Source organism: Mustelus asterias, chromosome 5 (genome assembly GCF_964213995.1).
Source record: "Mustelus asterias chromosome 5, sMusAst1.hap1.1, whole genome shotgun sequence".
In the NCBI taxonomy this organism is placed as follows: Eukaryota; Metazoa; Chordata; class Chondrichthyes; order Carcharhiniformes; family Triakidae; genus Mustelus; species Mustelus asterias.
Genome location: NC_135805.1, coordinates 148,733,859 through 148,739,846, shown reverse-complemented (window position 1 = coordinate 148,739,846; position 5,988 = coordinate 148,733,859). Strand labels below are relative to the sequence as shown.

The 5,988-nt window shown below is 54.6% G+C and overlaps 1 pseudogene across 1 annotated transcript in view; it reads left to right on the top strand.

The window, feature by feature from the left end:
• The first annotated feature begins 418 nt into the window (after nt 1-418).
• LOC144494059 (cytohesin-2-like) overlaps nt 419-5,988 on the top strand; it is a 9,071-nt pseudogene continuing 3,501 nt past the window's right edge. The window contains exons 1-2 of the transcript XR_013497811.1: nt 419-577; nt 2,236-2,307. The product of XR_013497811.1 is annotated as a cytohesin-2-like (transcript). The remainder of the gene's footprint in view (nt 578-2,235; nt 2,308-5,988) is intronic.

Sequence of the window (5,988 nt, the reverse complement as noted above, 5' to 3'; positions counted from 1 at the left end):
CCCGGCTCCGGGTTGGTTTGTTTGTACATTCACACACAGCGGGTCATTGGCTCCCAGTGCCCGGGCGGCCTGATAGAGCAGCGAGAGGAATTTCCGTAACACAGACTTTGATCGCGGCTCGAAGGAGGCGGGAATCGATTAACTGTTTGTATTTTTGTTCTTGAACCGGGGCTGTTCGTACGGGGGAGGTGGTTCGATAGCATGAGGAGGTGGGGGGGGCAGAGCAGCGAGGGAGGAATCGTTCTCCCTCCGAGGGGCTGAATAATCGGAGTGTGAGGGTTCGAGAACCCCTGACAGCCCACTTCACTCTCTATCCGGAGACGCTGTGCGGCAGAGGAGGGGGTGGGTGTGAAGCTCGACTCCCCGTCTCTCTCTCTCTCGCGCGCACGGTTGCCTGCACAATTTTGGGATTACTCAGTGGTTGTCTCTCTCTCTCTCTCTCTCTTTCTCTGTCTCTCACTCACCCCACCCCCTCCCCCTCCCCGCCAATAACCCAGCAGGAGGTAGAGTAAAGACGTGGAAACGCCGGTGGTTCATCCTCACCGATAACTGTCTGTACTACTTCGAATACACCACGGTAAGAGAGATGTCAGGGGATCTGAGGGGTGGGAGGGGGCAGCATGAGGAGGCGGGGGGGGGGGACCATGCAGTGCTCCCGGAATCGCGATCGTATCCTCCTGCAAACATAAACCAGCCATGCATCCCTCACCTCCTCCTATTGTCCCCAGCACTCGCAGTACTGGCACCGGGGGGAGTGTCGGCCTGGATTGTGGAGCTCAAATCCTAGAGTATATACATCTACTTCCGACAGTGCAGCACTCCCTCAGTACTGACCCTCTGACAGTGCGGCACTCCCTCAGTACTGACCCTCTGACAGTGCGGCACTCCCTCAGTACTGACCCTCTGACAGTGCGGCACTCCCTCAGTACTGACCCTCTGACAGTGCGGCACTCCCTCAGTACTGACCCTCTGACAGTGCAGCGCTCCCTCAGTACTGACCCTCTGACAGTGCAGCACTCCCTCAGTACTGACCCTCTGACACTGCAGCACTCCCTCAGTACTGACCCTCTGACAGTGCGGCACTCCCTCAGTACTGACCCTCCGACAGTGCAGCACTCCCTCAGTACTGACCCTCTGACAGTGCGGCACTCCCTCAGTACTGACCCTCTGACAGTGCGGCACTCCCTCAGTACTGACCCTCTGACAGTGCGGCACTCCCTCAGTACTGACCCTCTGACAGTGCGGCACTCCCTCAGTACTGACCCTCTGACAGTGCAGCACTCCCTCAGTACTGACCCTCTGACAGTGCGGCACTCCCTCAGTACTGACCCTCTGACAGTGCGGCACTCCCTCAGTACTGACCCTCTGACAGTGCGGCACTCTCTCAGTACTGACCCTCTGACAGTGCGGCACTCCCTCAGTACTGACCCTCTGACAGTGCGGCACTCCCTCAGCACTGACCCTCTGACAGTGCGGCACTCCCTCAGTACTGACCCTCTGACAGTGCGGCACTCCCTCAGTACTGACCCTCTGACAGTGCGGCACTCCCTCAGTACTGACCCTCTGACAGTGCGGCACTCCCTCAGTACTGACCCTCTGACAGTGCAGCACTCCCTTAGTACTGACCCTCTGACAGTGCGGCACTCCCTCAGTACTGACCCTCTGACAGTGCGGCACTCCCTCAGCACTGACCCTCTGACAGTGCAGCACTCCCTCAGTACTGACCCTCTGACAGTGCAGCACTCCCTCAGCACTGACCCTCTGACAGTGCGGCACTCCCTCAGTACTGACCCTCTGACAGTGCAGCACTCCCTCAGTACTGACCCTCCGACTGTGCAGCACTCCCTCAGTACTGACCCTCTGACAGTGCAGCACTCACTCAGTACTGACCCTCTGACAGTGCGGCACTGCCTCAGTACTGACCCTCTGACAGTGCAGCACTCCCTCAGTACTGACCCTCTGACAGTGCTGCACTCCCTCAGTACTGACCCTCGACAGTGCAGCACTCCCTCAGTATTGACCCTCTGACAGTGCAGCAGTCCCTCAGTACTGACCCTCTGACAGTGCAGCAGTCCCTCAGTACTGACCCTCTGACAGTGCAGCACTCCCTCAGTACTGGCACCATCCACAATCAATGCCATTGTGCTTCCCCCCCTACTTCTCAGTGAACCTTCTTGTTTTGGTCTGTGCCGCTGTTTGTTGCTCTGGTGAGTTGATTTCTCCAAACTTCCACAGGACAAGGAACCCAGGGGAATTATCCCGTTGGAGAATCTCAGCATCCGGGAGGTGGAAGATCCCAGGAAGCCGGTGAGTGAGGGGGGAAACGGCTTGATACAGTATGAAGCTCCCTCTACACTGTCCCCATCAAACACTCCCAGGACAGGTACAGCACGGGGTTAGATACAGAGTAAAGCTCCCTCTACACTGTCCTCATCAAACACTCCCAGGACAGGTACAGCACGGGGTTAGATACAGAGTAAAGCTCCCTCTACACTGACCCCCCATCAAACACTCCCAGGACAGGTACAGCACGGGGTTAGATACAGAGTAAAGCTCCCTCTACACTGTCCCCCATCAAACACTCCCAGGACAGGTACAGCACAGGGTAAGATACAGAGTAAAGCTCCCTCTACACTGTCCCCATTAAACACTCCCAGGACAGGTACAGCACAGGGTTAGATACAGAGTAAAGCTCCCTCGACACTGTCCCCCATCAAACACTCCCGGGACAGGTACAACACGGGGTTAGATACAGAGTAAAGCTCCCTCTACACTGTCCCCCCATCAAACACTCCCAGGACAGGTACAACACGGGGTTAGATGCAGAGTAAAGCTCCCTCTACACTGTCCCCATCAAACACTCCCAGGACAGGTTCAGCACGGGGTTAGATACGGAGTAAAGCTCCCTCTACACTGTCCCCATCAAACACACCCAGGACAGTTACAGCACAGGGTTAGATACAGAGTAAAGCTCCCTCTACACTGTCCCCATCAAACACACCCAGGACAGGTACAGCACGGGGTTAGATGCAAAGTAAAGCTCCCTCTATACTGTCCCCATCAAACACTCCCAGGACAGGTGCAGCACGGGGTTAGATCCAGAGTAAAGCTCCCTCTACACTGTCCCTATGAAACACTCCCAGGACAGGTGCAGCACGGGGTTAGATACAGAGTAAAGCTCCCTCTACACTGTCCCCCCATCAAACACTCCCAGGACAGGTACAGCACGGGATTCGATACAGAGCAAAGCTCCCTCTACACTGTCCCCATCAAACACTCCCAGGACAGGTACAGCACGGGGTTAGATACAGAGTAAAGCTCCCTCTACACCATCCCCATCAAACACTCCCAGGACAGATACAGCACTGGGTTAGATACAGAGTAAAGCTCCCTCGACACTGTCCCCATCAAACACTCCCAGGACAGGTACAGCACGGGGTTAGATACAGAGTAAAGCTCCCTCTACACTGTCCTCATCAAACACTCCCAGGACAGGTACAGCACGGGGTTAGATACAGAGTAAAGCTCCCTCTACACTGACCCCCCATCAAACACTCCCAGGACAGGTACAGCACGGGGTTAGATACAGAGTAAAGCTCCCTCTACACTGTCCCCCATCAAACACTCCCAGGACAGGTACAGCACAGGGTTAGATACAGAGTAAAGCTCCCTCTACACTGTCCCCATTAAACACTCCCAGGACAGGTACAGCACAGGGTTAGATACAGAGTAAAGCTCCCTCGACACTGTCCCCCATCAAACACTCCCGGGACAGGTACAACACGGGGTTAGATACAGAGTAAAGCTCCCTCTACACTGTCCCCCCATCAAACACTCCCAGGACAGGTACAACACGGGGTTAGATGCAGAGTAAAGCTCCCTCTACACTGTCCCCATCAAACACTCCCAGGACAGGTTCAGCACGGGGTTAGATACGGAGTAAAGCTCCCTCTACACTGTCCCCATCAAACACACCCAGGACAGTTACAGCACAGGGTTAGATACAGAGTAAAGCTCCCTCTACACTGTCCCCATCAAACACACCCAGGACAGGTACAGCACGGGGTTAGATGCAAAGTAAAGCTCCCTCTATACTGTCCCCATCAAACACTCCCAGGACAGGTGCAGCACGGGGTTAGATCCAGAGTAAAGCTCCCTCTACACTGTCCCTATGAAACACTCCCAGGACAGGTGCAGCACGGGGTTAGATACAGAGTAAAGCTCCCTCTACACTGTCCCCCCATCAAACACTCCCAGGACAGGTACAGCACGGGATTCGATACAGAGCAAAGCTCCCTCTACACTGTCCCCATCAAACACTCCCAGGACAGGTACAGCACGGGGTTAGATACAGAGTAAAGCTCCCTCTACACCATCCCCATCAAACACTCCCAGGACAGATACAGCACTGGGTTAGATACAGAGTAAAGCTCCCTCGACACTGTCCCCATCAAACACACCCAGGACAGGTACATCACGGGGTTAGATACAGAGTAAAGCTCCCTCTACACTGTCCCCCATCAAACACTCCCAGGACAGGTACAGCACGGGGTTAGATACAGAGCAAAGCTCCCTCTACACTGTCCCTATCAAACACTCCCAGGACAGGTACAGCATGGGGTTAGATACAGAGCAAAGCTCCCTCTACACTGTCCCCATCAAACACTCCCAGGACAGGTACAGCACGGGGTTAGATACAGAGCAAAGCTCCCTCTACACTGTCCCTATCAAACACTCCCAGGACAGGTGCAGCACTGGGTTAGATACAGAGTAAAGCTCCCTCTACACTGTCCCCCATCAAACACTCCCAGGACAGGTACAGCACGGGGTTAGATACAAAGCAAAGCTCCCTCTACACTGTCCCCATCAAACACTCCCAGGACAGGTACAGCACAGGGTTAGATACAGAGCAAAGCTCCCTCGACACTGTCCCCATCAAACACTCCCAGGACAGGGACAGCACGGGGTTAGATACAGAGTAAAGCTCCCTCTACACTGCCCCCATCAAACACTCCCAGGACAGGTACAGCACGGGGTTAGATGCAGAGTAAAGCTCCCTCTGTACTGTCCCCATCAAACACTCCCAGGACAGGGACAGCACGGGGTTAGATACAGAGTAAAGCTCCCTCTACACTGTCCCCCATCAAACACTCCCAGGACTGGTACAGCACGGGGTTAGATACAGAGTAAAGCTCCCTCTGCACTGCCCCCATCAAACACTCCCAGGACAGGTACAGCACGGGGTTAGATACAGAGTAAAGCTCCCTCTACACTGCCCCCATCAAACACTCCCAGGACAGGTACAGCACGGGGTTAGATGCAGAGTAAAGCTCCCTCTGTACTGTCCCCATCAAACACTCCCAGGACAGGGACAGCACGGGGTTAGATACAGAGTAAAGCTCCCTCTACACTGTCCCCCATCAAACACTCCCAGGACAGGTACAGCACGGGGTTAGATGCAGAGTAAAGCTCCCTCTGTACTGTAACCATCAAACACTCCCAGGATAGGGACAGCACGGGGTTAGATACAGAGTAAAGCTCCCTCTCCACTGTCCCCATCAAACACTCCCAGGACAGGTACAGCACGGCGTTAGATACAGAGTAAAGCTCCCTCTACACTGTCCCCATCAAACACTCCCAGGACAGGGACAGCACAGGATTAGATACCGAGTAAAGCTCCCTCTACACTGTCCCCATCAAACACTCCCAGGACAGGTACAGCACGGGGTTAGATACAGAGTAAAGCTCCCTCTACACTGTCCCCATCAAACACTCCCGGGACAGGTACAACACGGGGATAGATACAGAGTAAAGCTCCCTCTACACTGTCGCCATCAAATACTCCCAGGACAGGGACAGCACAGGATTAGATACAGAGTAAAGCTCCCTCTACACTGTCCCCATCAAACACTCCCAGGACAGGGACAGCACAGGATTAGATACAGAGTAAAGCTCCCTCTACACTCTCCCCATCAAACACTCCCAGGA